Raw genomic sequence first — 18,524 nt, forward strand, 5'->3', positions numbered from 1 at the left:
ACATTCTTATGTAGTTAATTCAAATTTAGTTTTCATTGAAGTCATCATTGACTTCTTATCTTGTGCTCTTTGGTTTGTTAATTGAATAGAAAGAAATTTAAATTTGTTCTCAAGCAACTGAGTTCTTGTTTTTTTGGTCACCTATGCTTCAGCGCATTCTGAACTTCAAATTAGTATTCAGATGCAATAATACTAGATTTAAAGATTTTAATCCTAATCCAAGATTTTGCAGTTGGAAGTGTGTTTAAATAGATCTCTAACTCTGCTTTATTACATCATCCTGTATATACACACAGTTTGATTTAATTTTCTTACTACTTTCCAGCCACTATATCTGATTTAGATGGAATTATTTACCATTAAGTGTATAAGTTCTTTCTTTGTGATGAATGAAATCTGTTTTGAGAGTCCTGTTCAGAAATTCTCAAATAAAGAATGTAGAACTGCAATGGTAAGTGATACAGATTGGCTGATAGTACTGCAAACTACAAGCAAATGATCAAATGTCATCACAAGAACTGATTGTGCTAGGGAATACTATGGCACCCTGTAATTGAAAAGACAGAAAAGGTGGCATAGAAGTTCTGCTGCTTTTGTTTCTGTGTTTTGTTGAAGCAGAACAAAAGGCCTGACTATCAGTGTTTTGTCTTCAGTAGATGCAGCTGTGTTGGATTACACTGGTGAGTAAATGTTCTGGTCTCTTTGGGACCACTTATGTATGGTTGATTATTGTTAGTTTCTTTTGATTTGTATTTTACACCAAGATTTTTCAGACAAGTTGTTTATTGAAGGAATTTAAAACTGGTTTGAGTCACAGCCTAGCTTGTATTGAGACTCATAGCAGTACACTTGTTACTGACATAAAGAAACTGAGCTATTGCAGCTAGGAGGAAAACACTTGATGTGGTGGTTATCTTTAAACTATGGTTCTGGTGAAAGTGACAATGGCCTGTTGTTTTATGTTATAAATCCAATTGTCTCATGATAAATAAGAGTTGATTCATCATTCATTAACAAGACAATGTTTGTATTTTAGGGAAAAAGAAAAGAGCATTTTCTTTGAGACAAATACTTGACAGTAAACTGTCTTTTTCTGTTCTGGAAACCTTGACAAATCAGCTTTAAAAACAACTTTATTTATGTAAAACATGAGATTATTTTCTAAAGGTGGGGTCTTTGGGGACATGTTTTCCTGTCTTGCATTCCCAGCTACACATTTTAAAAATAAAATATCTCCCCTCTCTTTACTGTGTGCTTGTGTCAGCAAAGCATTCTAGTGTATGTTCAGTTAACTGCTCTTTGACTGATTCAAACTTGCTTTCCTTTTCAAGCTTTTTTTAGTGAAAAAAAGATGCATGTTTACTTTTGGGGTCTTTTAATTGGATGGTGTTGTGTAGCAGGGCTAGTTACTTGGTACCTCTCTGTATGGAATATTCCAGGTCCTACAGATACAAGTTTTTCTCAATATGTGGTAGGCATTGTTAATATTTTAAAGACAAAAATAATGAAAATAGTGTTTGAGAACCTGAGGAAAAAGTATGCTGTGTAAGTAGGGGCATGATTGCTTGAAGGCAGCTTTGCAGTAAAGGAGTTGAGAACCCTGGTGGACAGCAAGCTGACCATGAGCCAGCAGTGCACCCTTACAGCAAAGACCACCAAGAGCATCCCGGGCTGCATCAAGCAGAGACTTGACAGCAGGTCAAGGCAGGTGATCCTTCCTGTGAAGGGACTGGGGGTGAAGATACCTCTGGAGTGCTGGGTCCAGTCCTGGGCTCTCCGGTGTGAGGAAGATAGGGATGTGCAGGAGCAAGTCCAGAGCAGGGCCACTGCGGTGACTGAAGGACTGGAGCACGTGTCATAGGAAGAGAGGCTGAGAGAGCTGGGGCTGTTCAGCCTGGAGAAGAAAAGGTTGGGAAGGATCTTGACCATGAGGGAGGGGAGGAGAGAGAGAAAGCTAGACTTTTCCCAGTACTGCCCACTGAAAGGACAAGAGGCAGTGAGCACACAGAAAAAAAACCAAACAAACAAACAAAAAAAAAGCAAACAAACAAAAACAAACAAACAAACAACGAGGATATATTATGACCTGAACACCAGAAAACAACTTTTTTTTTCTTTTTGTGAGGGTGGTCAAACACTGGACCTGACTGTGAAGGTCCCATCTTTGCAGATACTCAGAAGCCAGCTGAGCACAGCCCTGGGCCTACTCCCTGTAGCTGACCCTGCTCTGAGCACAAGAATTGGACTAGATGATCTCACGGAGTCCCTTTCAACCTCAGCTGTTCTGTGATTTTGTGAAGCATGGCATGCAAATCTTCTAGATGGTTGGCACTGCTCCTATTTGTGTGCTGTCACAGTACACCAGCTTAGAAGTGGAGAATGAGTTACAAGAATTATCTTCATTTATTGCTCCCTACTTTTGATGGTTATTTTTCAGCAACAGAAGGCAACAAAAAGTCTGCTACAGATACTGCTTTATCTCTTAATCCTGAGACTACCACTGTTTGATGTGCTGCTTCTGAGACTGAGGCTAATACCAAAATTTACACCACAATGTCATCAGAGATCACATTGTTACCCTGCTACAAAGAGAAGATTGAAAAGCTCGATATAAAGTATAGGCATGCTATATTGAAAAGAGGAAAAAGTGTTTGAAAGATGTCTTAAACATTCTCAGAAGTGGGAACGTTGCATTCACAACTCCTATTACCCTGTATGCTTGGCAAGCAGCAGAGAAGACTGAATAGACAGGGTTGTTTTGGGTTTTAATAAAATTAGTAAAGCTTGTTCTGCTTCACTGGAATAGTGTATGCAGAACAAAAATGAAAAGTTGCTTATAGTCTCATAAGGGTGAAAAAAAGTTTTTCATGAGCTACTAACTGTGCATTGGGCTTGCTCCCCTTTACTTAAACATTTCAGAATACACTTGGCTTCTTTCCGATTGTTAGAATTAGTATGAAAACCCATTGAGCTTGAGTAGCACCACAGTGAAATTTCAGCATGAAATAGCCTTAGAATTCTTAACATATGGAACTTCCTAACCAATTTGTGTTGAGAGAATATTAATTATAAAACAGCCATAGAAAGAAACAGTGTTTCCCTGTGAAGAAGTTCTATTGCATGATTATAATAAATTCTGCACTATACCACCTTCTTCCTTTATTTTTAATTATTTTTGTCAGGTAAGACCTCTTGCTCTTTCTTTCTGTGAAACAAAGTAAAATTCTAGCATATTTCTGGTAAAACGTCAAGGAAAATGCTTTATTAAAGAAGATAGTGTAAAAGCAGTGTTCTTAAAAATTGATTACTCTGCCAGTGACAGAGGTAAACTTTAAAAAAACGTATCTCAGCATCAACTTCTCCCTAGAGGTATTAGTAAGGTATCGTAGTCTAATAATCTATTTCAAAATAATTAGAAAACCTTGAAAGGGTTTTGTTGCCTAGGAGAGGTTTTGTGGTTGGTAAATGAGGCATCATACGAATGGTTGTAATTTTAACATTTCATTTTCAATTTTTTTTTTTTTTTTTTTTTACAGAGAGCAAATAGTTTTCTGACCCTCAGCACTGAAGAGAAGACATGGAATAGAGGTTATTGAAGATGAGATAGTCAATTTACTGTCCTATTATGCTAGAAAATACATCTCAAATAGGTGGCTCTGCCCTGTTGTCTCCTAGAGCATAGCATATCTTTAGGAATTCAATCAAGCTGTCATGTAGGGACATTGTTGTCTTGCAAAACTACAAAGCCACCAAAGTTTTATTCTGGAGTCAGGTAAAGAGTGGGTTTGCCATATAGTTCTAAAACCAAATCAAACCAAAGATCCATATAAGTCTTAAGCTAGAATACCATTTTATGTCACTTGATCAGTAACTTACTTAGCATCTTGAAGATGTATAACAGCAGCGCAAGTCTTTCTCAAGCATCTTAAGCCGTGCAGACAGAGGTCCTTGGTTGGGCAAGTCATCTACTTCTAGATAGTACAGTCTAAGTACACTTTAAACGTAAAAGGGATGTAAGCCATCATAAGGAGAGTGTGGACTCAAAATCACCAGCAGCTTTCTCAAAGCATTACTGATTTGGAGGAACATATGATACATCATGATTTTTGCCCCAAATCTTGATTAAAATAAGTTTGACTAGGTCCATTCAGTAGATGCCGCACGCTATTCAGAACAGGAACAGGACCGTATAGCCCTCCCAGGATGATGCTATTTTGTTACGTTAATGGAAATACTTTACTTCATTAGAAGCACATTTACAAAAGATTTTGGTAATAAAACCTAACTGCTGACAAGAGGCACTGTGGTTTTCAGACCTTTCTGCTAGCCAAGGTGGCATGCGATGTTGTTAAACATAGTTTACTTTATTTGGTATTTGGCCAGCTCTTTTGTAGCATGCTGTACAGGGAAGGGCAAAGTATTGTGGGTTTTGCTTACTGGCATTCCTTTTGTGTTGTAATATCGTTTGTAGTTGGCAACAAGCTTGAATAAAAGCAACTACTTGTCAAAAGTTTTGTGGCCATTCAAGCAGTGCAACACAGACCATATGCTTGGAGCCTGAACAGGAGGATGGATAAAAAATGCAGTCTTAAAAATGTATGAGTTCCTGTTCTGCCATAGTCATAGAACTCAGTGGTCTTTCAGCTTGTCCATCAGAGCAGGTATGTAATAGATAACCTGTCATTCTGTCGTGATTCCTGAACAAAAAGAATTGGAGTAATTCTAAAAGTTAGGATGATACATAGGCTGTATTTTATGTGTTTCTTTATAGTCACAAAGGCTAGGGGGTTCTGTTTTAAGGAGAAGTTGAGATGCAGTTGTTAATAGCTGGAGCTCTTCAGAGACTTGAGATATTATAAGGCATGATAAAACCATGAGGACTGGCATATCTGAATATCCAGTCCTGGCAGCACTTCCAGAATAATGGGGATAAGATAAATGTTAAATCTAAGCCATGATCATTTCAGACTGTGCTGTTACAATGTGGTGTTGTCATCCTAGATTTTTACTTAGTAAGGGGATACTTTTTACATAAGGCATTGTTCACAAATAACAAAATCACTTTGTATTTGCCCATGACACTCTGCTCTGTGACATTTATGCTTGCTTTCTAGAGAAATTTGCATAAACAGACTTGTTTACATGGATGTTTGGGGAATAGCTACTCTAAAACCAAGTCATACATGAACAAGAGTGTTCATGTGTGAACAAAGTATTGTGACTCATTTCTGATTATTGCTTCATCTGTGTTCAACAGCTCTTCTGGGCCAAGTTGTGTCTCTTTTTCTGTGTATGGTATATGAGGGCTTGGCAACCCATGAGAATATATGTGCTGAATAGTAATTTTGTTGTTCTTTTATTTAAACTTTATCACTCATTCAGAATTGTAGTTAGTACTGTATGACTTCAGTGAACAATTGGATTTATAAGTAACCAGGAATCACTAAGGTATAGGTGTGTGTTTGTTTAAGTATTTGATTAATATTTTTAAATATACACATTTCCATATATCACTGTCAGTGTACAGAAGACTGTTAAAAAAATAGCTGTCATATAATTGTATAGTTTCTTTAGATTCAATCGTGTGATCATTTATGATAGCCAAGGATTTGACTCTTATTCCTAGTGAATTATTTAACTGCCTGCAGTACTTTTCTGTGCTTTCCTTTTATGGTTCATAGGGTTTTTTTTCCGGTTACATATGTCTAATTAAAGAAGCAATTTGGTCATGGTGATGGAAGCAGATCCATTCCATTAGGCTTCTATGAAACACAGACATTTGTTTCCATATCTAAATTTTATATTATTGCAGCTTTCTGCACTATGTAGGCTGCATTTGGAGCAACAGGGTGCACAATAAAGTTTTTACTTAAGCAAACCTATGAATTTTTTATGTGTCAGTTTTTCTGGAATAACCCTGTGACCTTACCCACAATAAATGCAGGATTACTTATGCCTCTTTCCTTTAATTGTATCATATTTACACCTGGGTCAGAATGTGCAAACAGATTAGCAACTAATGCACAGTAAATGCTTTCCTTGGAAGTAAATTCTCTTAAAAAGTGCCCTAGTGTGTCAGGTAAATTGTTCATCTGTCCCAGTATTCTGTCTGCAACAGTGGTAGCTGAAGATGCTATTTAGAAGGAGCTTGTGGACCCCAGGTACTCTTTATTGTCAGATCTTCTCATACTCTGCTGGCATCCTAAATTACATAACTAGAAATGTTGAAGGGTACATCCAAAACTATGCCCTTTAATATCTGCTTATCTTTTGTATGCAAACTTGTTTATCCCCTTTTTGAACTTCTTAGTACTCTTGTTCCATGGCTACAAATTCGAGAATTTAATTACTCTAAATAAAGTACTTTATTTTCTCTGTTTTAAATCCATCTCCTAAAAATTTCACTCTTAAATGAGTGTACTTCATTTCATGTTTGCAGGATTTAGTGAATGGTTCTGCCATCACCTTACCCGTCTTACCCCTAGCAGATTTCACTTCATTTTTATTTTTAAAGCAAGAGCTCTCTCTCCTTAATCATTTTAGTTGTCCCCTGCTGTCCTGTTTGAGAAGCAGTAATTAGGGTGCACAAAGAAACTGCATGACTGAAAATGTGTACATGCTTTCAAATAATATGATAGAGAGAAGACCCAAAGTGTATAAATATAGAAATTAGCACTTGTTATACATTATAGATTAATACCTCTACAGATGTAGTTTTATTGACTTTTGAGGCCATTAGTATAGAAAAGGATATTTATGGAGTGTGGGTGCTGACACTGTTTCTGCAATAGAATCATTCAGAAAAAAACACGTTTAGAAGGAAGTATGTCAAAAAAGGAAAACATTCTCTCCAACCCACTCTAGACTTTTTTAACACAATTAAAGTGATAAAACCACGTATTGGCATATGCCTTGAAGACTAATTTAAATATTCATGCTTATCTTGTTAGTAAAGTTATCTGCTGTGTACTACGGTTCTTTGATGCGGTATTTTTGACCAAAGGTGTGCATACACATTGACAATTCCTGTAGTGACCCTTTAACTAGGATTTTTTTTCTAAGAAACCAAAGCATTAAATGCCTTAGTATCTACACTGATATTTTTTGGTTTACGCTTCACTATAACTAATAATTTCTTATACCACTGTGTATATTGAAACATCTAGGGTGATGACTTTTTGAAAATGGCAGCAGCAAGGAAACAACTAAATAAATGATCTCAGACTTTCGACGTTTTTCACCACTAAGTGGCATGTTGCCAGGCTGCTTATTGCAATGATTGCTGCTTTAACAGTACTCGAATTAATGTGCTCTGGCATGTAATTGCCACCTGCGAATACAGAAAGTCTTTCCTTGGGTTTAGATTGTTTTGTTCTTTAGCTACAGCTCAGATGCACACGTGCCTGTTTCTTTCTGCAGATTCTTACCTGCTCCCTTTTTTCACTCTTGCACTCCGTCTAGCTGTCCCTATGCTTCCCAAGCCAGGACATCCTCCCAGAAGTCTTCCAGCCTGCTGCCACAAGTGGATGAGGCTCCACTGGCTGCATGCTGTATTCTGCATTTCAGTAGCATAGAGGACCTCAGACAGGAAGGGACTTGTTGCAGCAAATGGTCAGCTATTCCTGCTTTCGTAAGGGGAGATCTGTTGCCAAGGGAAAGGGTAGCCGGAAGGATAGAGGAAACAGAACACTACAAAGGCATGCCTCTGCTCCCGAGTATTTCTATTCCATCTTGTTATAGGAAAAGAAAATAACAGGAAAGAGAGGATGTGGAAAATATAAAGTCCAATGGGGGAAAAGGGAAAACAGTTAAGGGTGGGGAGGGTGGGTGGAAGGAAACAGGCAATGGGAAGGCCCAAAGATGGGTCTGCGATTCAGATAAAAGGGGCTTGTGGTTAGGTAGAGGAGTGAAAAAAAAAAAGTGGAATGAGACACAAAAAGAGGAGATGCTGGGAGTATGGAGAGATTATGACAGAAGTAGGCAAAATGAGAAAAAGGGAAATGAGAAGAAAAAGATAAGAGGAACTAAGAACCTTTGGCTTTATAAAATAAAACATTCTTGAAAGAAAAATGTAACTAATCCAAATGGGAGTGGAGAGAAGTCAGTAGCTGGAGAAGTGCCAAATATATTGAAAAACAGAGAGGAAGAAGGAAAAGGGAAAAATAAAAGGAAGCAGAAAGGAGAGGAGGTGGGGAAACACCCTACAAATTTACTTATTTTTTCCAATTTCTATGTTTCATTGTATCTCCTTAGAGAATTAGTTTATTCTGACAATTTATGTGTAATGATGGCACATCCTTTGTTTTTATTCATTGATACCACTACTGTACTAGGGCTATACCAGTTGTCTCCAAATATTTTTTGATTATACACCTCTATCAGTAAAATATTTTTGAGCATACGCGCCTGATAAATGTACAATTATTTATAAATTATATACATGTACTATTGTATTAATATGTACATTATAAAGCATATGCCAAAATACACATTTTAAAAAAGGATGAGATAAAGATGAAACAAACACTATTTTAAAATATTTTATTTATTCATGGTAAAAATCACATATTCCTGTATCTGAGTGGATTGTCTTGCTCAGCCTGGGGTATATTCCCTCCCCTGACACACACACACACACACACTTTGGAGACAACTGGTCTAGACCCTAATGCAATATCTAAAGCTTTATGATGAGATCTCTCCAGAGCTATTGCTGACATTTCTGATGGACTTGGTGATATCACGAGGTGCAGAGCTGTCTCGGCTCTTTGTGGTAGTGGAATCTAAGTTTCCAGTACTGCACAGGAACAGATCCTGATATAGCTAACTAGGACAGTCAGAGTCAAATATATGATTGTTTAGTTGGGCCACACTTGAATTTTCTAGGTTCTTGTCGTCTTATTTTTACCAGCTACAAGGACAAAAAACAGTTTTCAAAAATACGGACATCTTACTGAAAGCAGTGGACATGACTTTAGAAATTTTTAGTCCTGCTACAACCAAATTAGACCTAAAAGTGTTTGCTAAAGACATTTAGAATTTTATTCAGTTTAAAGTATTTTGTATTTTTTGAAAATTCTTCTCAAAGTAGGATCATTAAATTAACGTGAGTTGTGTGAGTTCTTTGAATTAGACCTGAATCATGCTTTCAGTTGTACAGATAAGATTAGACTAACTGCTTCAGAGATAACTTTATTTACATGTGTTGACTCTTAATTTTCAAATGTATTTAATGTAACACATTAATGTGACATTCAAAACTTCAGTAATAAATCATACTGGGCTTTCTTGAGAAGGGTAAGTCTGCAAACATCTGCCTTTGTTTTGTTATCTTCCCATGTGTTTTCCTGGGGAAATTCATATAACAACAGTTACGGGAAGGTAAGAGCTATAAGAAGATAAACAGATTTCTATTTGAAGAACATTTCTTTATTTCTGTTTAACAACATTTACATTTAATGTTTATAATGTTCATTTTCTTACGCCTAGCAGCAGCAATTTCAAGCAGTAACAAAAGGCAAATGTTATTAGTGAAACAAAAGTACGCTAAAACAATGGATTATTTAAAGGTATTTTTAGATTAGATTAGAGTTGAAAGTTTTCTAATTTACTTTATGCCCTCTGCTGACATATAGCTGAATTACCAGACATTAATACATTTAACATTCGAGGCTGAAAAAATCTTTGTTTCAAGCAGATTAGGTGATACAGTCATCAGTTCAATGGAAAGGCTCTGAATTTGAGTGCTGTAGGAATGTAGGAATTTATGCCAGCATGAAAATTGGTGAATTATATTACCCTCTTTAGATGAATTTACACTTAGGTTTTGGATATGTACTTGCAGTTCTGTGGCTTTTTCTGACTTCCTTGTCATTTTGCATGGTTTTTTGAAAGAGTCCATCAATGGTATTGACAGTCCTTGTTAATGACTTAAGGACCAGAATGGGTAGATCTCGAAAATATGTGTTTAATCTTTCCGGGCTTGACCTTTCTACTGAGAATACCAAATAAGACCATAAATGTTACAAAAAAAGACATGAATTTGCATAGAATTGGACTAAGATTGCTTGCCTTCAGTATGCTTCCCCACAGTGGCATTGGGCAGTTCTGCTCTTTGTTTTTAATTCACTTTATAAACACAAATTCATCATTAAATTCATCTGCTGGAGTACTGGTTGAAGTTGATTCAAAGATAAAAGGGTCTGTATCCTGTTAGCTGTCTGCTACCCTTTAAGTAGTATTTAATGAGCGTACTGTTTGTAAGACAATACTGGCAGAACAATAGGAAGACAATACAGCATTGTGAAATAGAAACAATATTATCAATGAGATAATTTAAAAAAAAAAAAAAAAAGTTTCCTATAGAGCTGTGTATAGATAGTGTGTCTGGAATTTAGTTCCAGATAGAATGCATTCTGTAAAGTTTTATAAGGGATCTATTTCCCTGAGGATGTTTATGAGTCTTTCCAACAAGGAAGCACTAGTGAACTCAAGGCCAGCCCAATCCGGTATATTAAAAGCATATGTTGGACCACAAGAAGTCCTGAGTTTATCCCTCTCCCTCAAGACAAGCTAACCCAAGCCTGGTCCCTTTTGTTTACCTCCTGCGTTTTGAACCTGCAAAGGACACAGAAGTTATATTGCCAAGCTCCAGCTTCAAAACAGAATCTAAAAATACTTATTTTTTTAAAAGAAAGTTTAGATTCTGATGTAGCCATAACATTCTAGAGAGAATAGGGTCTAGAGACTTTAAGTCAGATATTTAATTAAACTTCAAGCTAATGAAAGAAGCATGGGAGCTGACAACACCAAATGTGCTTGAGTTTACATTTTTCCTTATGTCCTGCTACTTGAAGGACCAGTTCTGAGATTCTGCATGCTGGGGCTCGAGAGGCCAAGGCCAGGTGCCCGAGGTCATAACTGATGGGTACTTTGAGGTATGTGACAGGGGAGATCACAGCTTTGGCCCCTGTAATTCCACTTCTCTGAGTTTAGGCCATCTGTAGTCCAGATGAGATTTCAGTGCTGCAACTGCAAGATTAAATGTTAAGTGTCAGCCAGACTGTAAATGTAGTGGTCTCATGCTCTAGAGCTACCTGGTCCATAGTAAGATGCAGCTTTTCTGTTGCTAGCATTATCTGAATGTTTAGAAGAGCCTTACGCCATGAAGAACGTTGTCCTAAGCTTCTGTTCCTTCCAGTTTCTGTGCAAAGTCCAGGAATCATCATCTTTTCCAGGTTGCTCTTATTCATTGTCTATGTTCAAGTCTAAGGGAAACAAAAGTTGCCTTCTGACAGTTCTGTTCAGACCTTAAATGCTTCTCTAACTTGAGTTCTAGCTCAAGAGTAGTCCAAAGAAAGAAACAGGCCTCCTTTGGAAGTTTCAGGTGTTGTCAAACGCATATGAAAAAGCCAGCACTTTATTGACAGAGTAAGAAAGAGAAAACTCTATGTCTGCCTTCCTCATCGAGGAAACATTTGAAAATTTGGCTAATGAAAGGGACATCATGTATACCAGGATGAAAGTGAAATTGTTTTAAAGGGAGGAAGAAACCTCATTCTCCAGACAAGCAATTCCAGATAGCAAGTATCTGTTCCACTCTAGGTTTGGATTGGAATATGGCACTAACAGTGATGGAGAGTTAGCAGCCATACTAACATTTTTTTTTTTTCCAATCAGGAGTGTGGTATATTTCCCTTAAAAATGTGATTACTGAGTGATTACTTCAGGATTAGCACCCATGAGACATACGGAAGCCATTCACATCTTTTTTTGTACCAGTCAGCAATCTCTGTCATTAGGTTGATGTGAAGTTTGTATTTTGAAACTTAACTGTAGAGCTGCAAGCTTTCCAAGGCAGATATTAAGACTGCCTAAATATATTTGTATAGTATCTCACAAGGAACTTAAAAACTTTGAATTGTAAATACAGCAAATAAAATAGGATCCTGTTTGGGGGGGACGGGAGAGGAGTGGTAAACCAAAGCCTAAACTTTGGAGATGAATAAAGCCATACATTTAAAAAAAAAAATATTACTAATGATTAATTCTTTAGACTTGTATCTAGCAACATGTCACTGAGTATTTGCTATACAGGATAGATGGATCAGGTGGTACTGCTTCAAATTTAATGTTATCCTATGAGAAGCGATCTGAAATAACAGTATGCAAAGACATTGGTGTCCATCATCTCATTTTAATTAATTATCTCTACATCATGTCAAAGTTTTACATTGAAGATGTTTTAAAAATGAAAGTTATTTCCGTACTTTCTGGCTTTCAGACAATTTATGACTTACTGTCACATTTCTTTGATTCTGAAAAAGTGTTTTCTTTCCCTGATTACCTGTGACAGACAATACAAATTGTGAAGCTGACTAGAGGTAAGCTGTTATCAAAAATGCAAAATAAACAGGAAAAAGCCTTTTCTTAATTCTTTCAATTAAAACGACACACCACAAAGGTGAAGCTACTATATAATCGTGGTGGGTTGACCTTGGCTGGCTGCCAGGTGTCCACCCAGCCACCCCCCTTAGCAGGATAAGGGGAAAAATTACTAAAGATTTGTGGTGTTGAGATAAGGACAGGGAGATCACTCAGCAATTACCACCACAGGTAAAACGTACTCTGATTGGGAAAATTAATTTGATTTATTACCAGTCAAATCAGAGTAGGATAATGAGAAATAAAACGAAATCTTAAACAATCTTACCCTCGCCCATCCCTTCTTCCTAGGCTCAACTTCACTCCTGATTACCTCCTCCCCTCAAGCAGCACAAGGGGATGGGGAATGGGGGTTCCAGTCAGTTTATCGCATGTGGTTTCTGCCTCTCCTTCCTCCTCAGGGGAAGGACTCTTCACACTCTTCCTCTGCTCCAAGGGGTGCAGTCCCTCAGGAACACACTGCTCCAGCATGGGTTCCCCATGGGGTCACAAGTCCTGCCAGAAAGCCTGCTCCGGTGTGGGCTCCTCTATCCACGGGGCCACAGGTCCTGCCAGGAGCCTGCTCCAGTGTGGGTTTCCCACGAAGTCACAGCCTTCTTCAGGCCTGTTCCGGCATGGGGTCCTCCACGGGCTGCAGGTGGGTATCTGCTCCACCGTGGACCTCCATGGGCTGCAGGGACACAGCCTGCCTCACCAGGGTCTTTTCCACGGGCTGCAGGGGAATCTCTGCTCCAGCACCTGGAGCACCTGCACCCCTCCTTCTCTACTGACCTTGGTGTCTGCAGAGTTGTTCCTCTCACATATTCTCACTCCTCTTTTCTGGCTGCTGCTCCACAGCAGTTTTTCCCCCTTCTTAAGTGTGTTATCCCAGGGGTCCTACCACCATTGCTGATGGGCTCAGCCTTGGCCAGCAGTGGGTCTGTCCTGGAGCTGGCTGGCACTGGCTCTGTTGGACATGAGGAAAATGTTTGGCATCTTCTCACAGAAGCCACCATGTTAGCCACCCTGCTACCAAAATCTTGCCATGAAAACCTGATACAATAATTTACATGCAGGATGTAGTTTTTATCTCCTGACACATGTATGAGTTGAAACACTAATGTCAAAAGTGTTAGATAATAGATAACTGAAATTAAGTAAAATAACAAATGTCCTGATAATCTCCATAACTGTGTAATAAACAGTCCTTTGAGCATAGCAAGAGATTTAACCTAGAATCATCCATAGCTTTGGGAAAAAACAGTATCCCACTCTTTGCCTTTTTGGTTAATAGGACTGTGAATGTCTAAGGGTTTATGTTCCAGTTACTGAGTGCTTCAAGGAGAGGACACAAATTTTCCCAGTCTCAGACAGCTTCTTGTTCCAACCAGTCCTGATTAAGAATACCTCCTTCTCTGAAATTATAAGTAGCTCTCATCAGAGCTCTCAAGTGGAAGCTTAATCCAAAACCTTCATGAAGTTCATCCCTTCAGCAGAGGCCAATGAGAAGCTGCTGCATTGCTTAGGCCTTGCCTGAGTTTTAGTCTGAACCCATGGAAAGCCTAGTCACTGTATTAGCTCAGCCGCTCCTTATGCTTGTAAACAATGTAAATGTATGGTAGGAATCACTGTGCTCAGTGGAAAACATTGGCCAAATGAGTCTTGTAGACAGGCTGTGTGATACATAAAGCCAGCAGGACCTTTTCTGTTCAATGTCTGTTCCTGTGCAGTCATTACCTCCAATTCTCCAAAGCCTTGGTTGTGTGGGGTTTTTCATAGACCCCCAACCATAGCATTGCTTTTCCCAGCACTTGTCTTAAATTACAGCTAAATTTTTAATCTCCATAAAGTCTGTGCTCTGTCTAATCTAGACACAGAGAAAATTGCTTTGACATATTATGCTATCTTTATGCTCAGGTTGAATTTTCAGCTGAGAAATAATTGCCTAAGAAATCTTTGCTGTCTGAGTTTGAGATGCATTATGTACAAGCATGAAGTTCCTAGCTGTAGTCTTTTCTTTTTTCTTTTTTTTTTTTTTTTTTCATTTGTGTGTGTGTGTCCGTCCTCTTGCTCCATGCAGCTTGCTCCATGGAATTTTGTGGAGGTAGGACATAACTATAAAATGTTGGTGTCAGTCCAATATGTACATCTGGCTTGCTTAGTAAATGTGCTTCTACTGCAATAAATAGCCAAAAGAGGAAGGGAGTGGAACCAAATTGCAAGAGAGAAACAATAAGTTGGTAGCAAGAGAACTTGAAGGAAAACTAAGGGGTCAGCAGAAAAGAACCTTCCTGACCTAATGGTATCTATCTCTAAGAGTATAAGGAATGGCAAGCTTGCACTCAGAACACTATCTTGCCTTGAACATGTTATATACTTTATTAGGGACTTTTCCTAGTTTTTTTTTTTGTTTGTTTGTTTTTTTTTTGTTTTTTTTTTTTTTTTCTGTTCATTGTTTATATAAAACTAAATGGCAGTGTTTGAGGAGACAACAGGAAAGTGATGTTCTATTTTCTTAAAAGAGCTGGTGTGTTGCAAAGGTTATAATTTTTGCATTGTTCCTATTTTGTAGCTGACAGAAAACCAGAACACACAATCTGAATGGCAGATTCAGATTATTAAAATCTTACTGGTATGATTTTGATAATGTGGTGCTTACAAGTTGTTAGGAAATCTTAAATAAAGTTTATGTTCACAGTTACCAGCTCTGAACAGTTACACTTCAGAAATAAGGTCTTGGCATTACAATGAATACTACTAAGTAAACATCAGCTCAATATTCAGTGGCAGCCAACAAAGCAAGAAGGCTTTAGAGATGGTTTGAGGAGGGAAGAGAATATAAAGAAAGCAGATTTGGTACTCCAAGGTGCCCATATTCTGGTGCCTACTGCAATTCTGGTTCTGTCATCTTTAAAAAAACATGCAGCAAAACTGGTAAAAGAACAGTAAGGATGGCATAATGGTCAAAGAAATATATTTTGTTAATATGTTTAGATTGGAAGAGAGATGATTATGGAAGAACATGACAGAGCGTCATGGAGAAGGTGAATAGGGAATGACTGTTTCTTTCAACATAAGGACTATGGGGTATCATATGAAACAAGTGGAAACTCCAAACCCAACAGAAAGAAGTATTTCTTCTTACAATAAACAGTTATGCTGCAGAACTCCTTGTCACAGGATGGCACAGATGCTAGGAATTTACACAAATTTAGAAAGCATAAGATTATTTTAACAGAAGCTGGTAAAAAGAAGTATATCAATGGTGACACAGAGCTGCAAATCACTGGAAGATGGGGAAGTAGTCCATGAAGTGTTGATGTATGTTTACTTAACTATTTTTTATACTCTTGGCATTGGCTACTATTGGAAACGGGCTACTTTGCTAGATGAACCTCTGCTCCGCTATAGGGAGTCCTATTTTAATATCACTTTTTTTTTTTTTTTTTTTTAATAGATTTGCAAAGCTAGTAATGGTCATGGTGCTTTCACTCCAAGCTCTTGTTTTAGGAGCTGACTTTGAAAAAGTGTCATGATATTTAGGACTATTGAATATCTCAACCTGAACTTCTTAAGGTGATACATGTTCTGCAGCACTGCAAATGCACTTCTGAGAATCAAACAATTCATTTCTGATGGGCAAATGAATACTTCTTGTTTTTACATTTGGCTGTCGTTCATGTGAGACACTTCAATTCCTGTTTTTTGTGAAAAACAAAAGGTCAGGATGATATCCTATGCAGGGAACCCAACAGATAACTTTTCCTGTAACAGTGATTAGCCTTTGTATTCATTCTTTCCCAAAAGGAAAAAGGTTCAGTAAGCCATTTGGTGACACACTGTGTTGACAGAAAACTGAAAATTTACTGGAAACAAACCCGTTCAGTTTTACGTATGCATATGATTGTTTTGATACAAGACAAGGTAAGCAACATAACTGCCTTACTCTACAATATCATGTAAAAGTGTGTCAAATGTATTTTCTCTGAATTTTAGAGAAGTTTTTATAAAAGAGTATAATTTTGAGGACTGTGGTCTCAATCAGAGTTGAGAGCCCAAAGCTTTGTACAAAGATTTGCATTAACAAATCAACTTGTGCGAGAAATGTGTCTTGCAGTGTTTGTTGGAAAGTTCTGTTTCAAACTTGGATTTAATGCCACAGAAATGAACATTACCTTAGAGTCCTAAGGTTGCAATTTACCTGTTACATTTTCAAAGACACAAAAAGTATTCCTACCTGTGTATGTTTCTTCTTGGAGGAAGTGAGCTACCAGCAAATACAGGTTTTCAGCACTTTTCACATCTGGTTTTGGCAACGATCTAGAAGCATTATAGCTTTGTTCTTTTTCCAAAGGTATTTATTCATTCTTTTTAATTATGTAATATTCCTGAATATTTATACTTGTGAAGGTATTTATATTGTCTTTTCAATCAGATATGTAATAAATAACCATAAAAGCAAAGCACTTAAAATGCATTTCTCTACAGTGAAAGTCAAACTCTCAGTCTGTCTCCAAGATTAAAACAACACAATTTTTGTAATGTGAATGCAGATCAGAAGTCTGTGGTTTAACTTCTGCTCTTCTTCTTGTAAATTTCACGCAGTCTTAACCAAAATCAATCTCTGTTAAGGTAAAAACAAAGAACATAAAAATTCAGGACATAAATTTATTGCATAGAACTATTATGTGCATCATTTTAAAGCTATTACATCAAGCACTGAGATGAAACACAAATGATCATGGATATTCCAAATAGTGTCAAATAAATTCTGGCAAGAAATTTGTAGGAAATTATGTATTTAACAATTTTTAGTCTGCCTTATGAATTGTGAAATGTCTCATAATCTGTTGTATATCAAAAATTTCTGACAAACGTGTAAAGGTCTGTAGACTGTGGCTGTCGACTTACGAGCACAGCACACCAAACTCAATGCTCATGGGACTGACTAGCCTAATAGTTTATGTGGTTATTTATTGCTTATGCTTCTTGACCAAACAAGCAAATAGGATGGATAGTCCTTATGGTTATGCTTCTGGTAACTCATTTAGGAATCGGTTTCCATCAATATTCCCATTAAATGCAAGCCATATTTACTATTACAGTTTGCTAGTAAAATTGGCATAAACGTCAACCCAATTCACATTAAAATAAACATCAATGTGACTTGGAAGATGGACACCTTTCAAGGGAAGCCTTCCCGAGGAAAAAGTGTTTGAATACAGAAGATAATCCCAATCACATGTTTTAATAATATTGAACTAAAATGTAAACACAATGAGAAAATATTATCTGTGTTTCTTAATATGAGTGGATGGATTGGTTTGGTAGGGAATTGTGACTTTTACTGAGATGATATTAAAAATTAATACAATATGACTTTGTTGCATTTTGTCTTTCATCAAACTGCACATTAGGAGAAGTATAAAAGGCAAAATACAGCTCTCTTGTCCCGTATTTGCATTATGGGGTTTTTTTCTTTTTCCTTTTGTCTCAGTTATCTGCTCCCCTCATGTTTTCCATCTGTGTATATCTGGTTCCTCACAGTCACCTCATTCTTGTTTGCTCTTTATTTTCAACTATTCTTTTAAAAAACTAATTTGTGAATCCTCCTTTCAACTTTCCGTGCAGTCTATACTCCCTTCATTCACAGGAATTTTGGAATTATTTTGCTGATTCATTGTCAGTGTCTGATTACAGAGGAGAAAATCTAAAAGTCTCTAAAAATGTATCCATTTTTGTTATTGGGTTTCAACGGTTTCTCATCTTCATATGACCTAGAGTCTTGAAATTCCGACACATTTATCCACTGTAAAATTTTTGGTAACAGCCAAAGTGAGGGGGAGAATGAAGGGTAGAATTTAGGCAGAACTCAGTAGTGGGTCATTAGGGGAAGCTTGTGGGAGGTTAGTGAAATCCTTGAAATACCCAGAGAATATACTGCAGTCTTGAGGCCCCATATCTTCTGTCAGCATCACTGCTGTGGGGGGGAGTCATTGTTATTGATTTAAAAGACTTTCTGTATAAGATAGGTAAGGACTGAGCCCAGACTTCCAAACTCCTGAGTGAAAGTGTTTGCCACATAACACAGGTTTTTGGGG

This window comes from Tyto alba, unplaced genomic scaffold (assembly GCF_018691265.1).
Source record: "Tyto alba isolate M040663 unplaced genomic scaffold, T.alba_DEE_v4.0 Super-Scaffold_13, whole genome shotgun sequence".
Taxonomy (NCBI): Eukaryota; Metazoa; Chordata; class Aves; order Strigiformes; family Tytonidae; genus Tyto; species Tyto alba.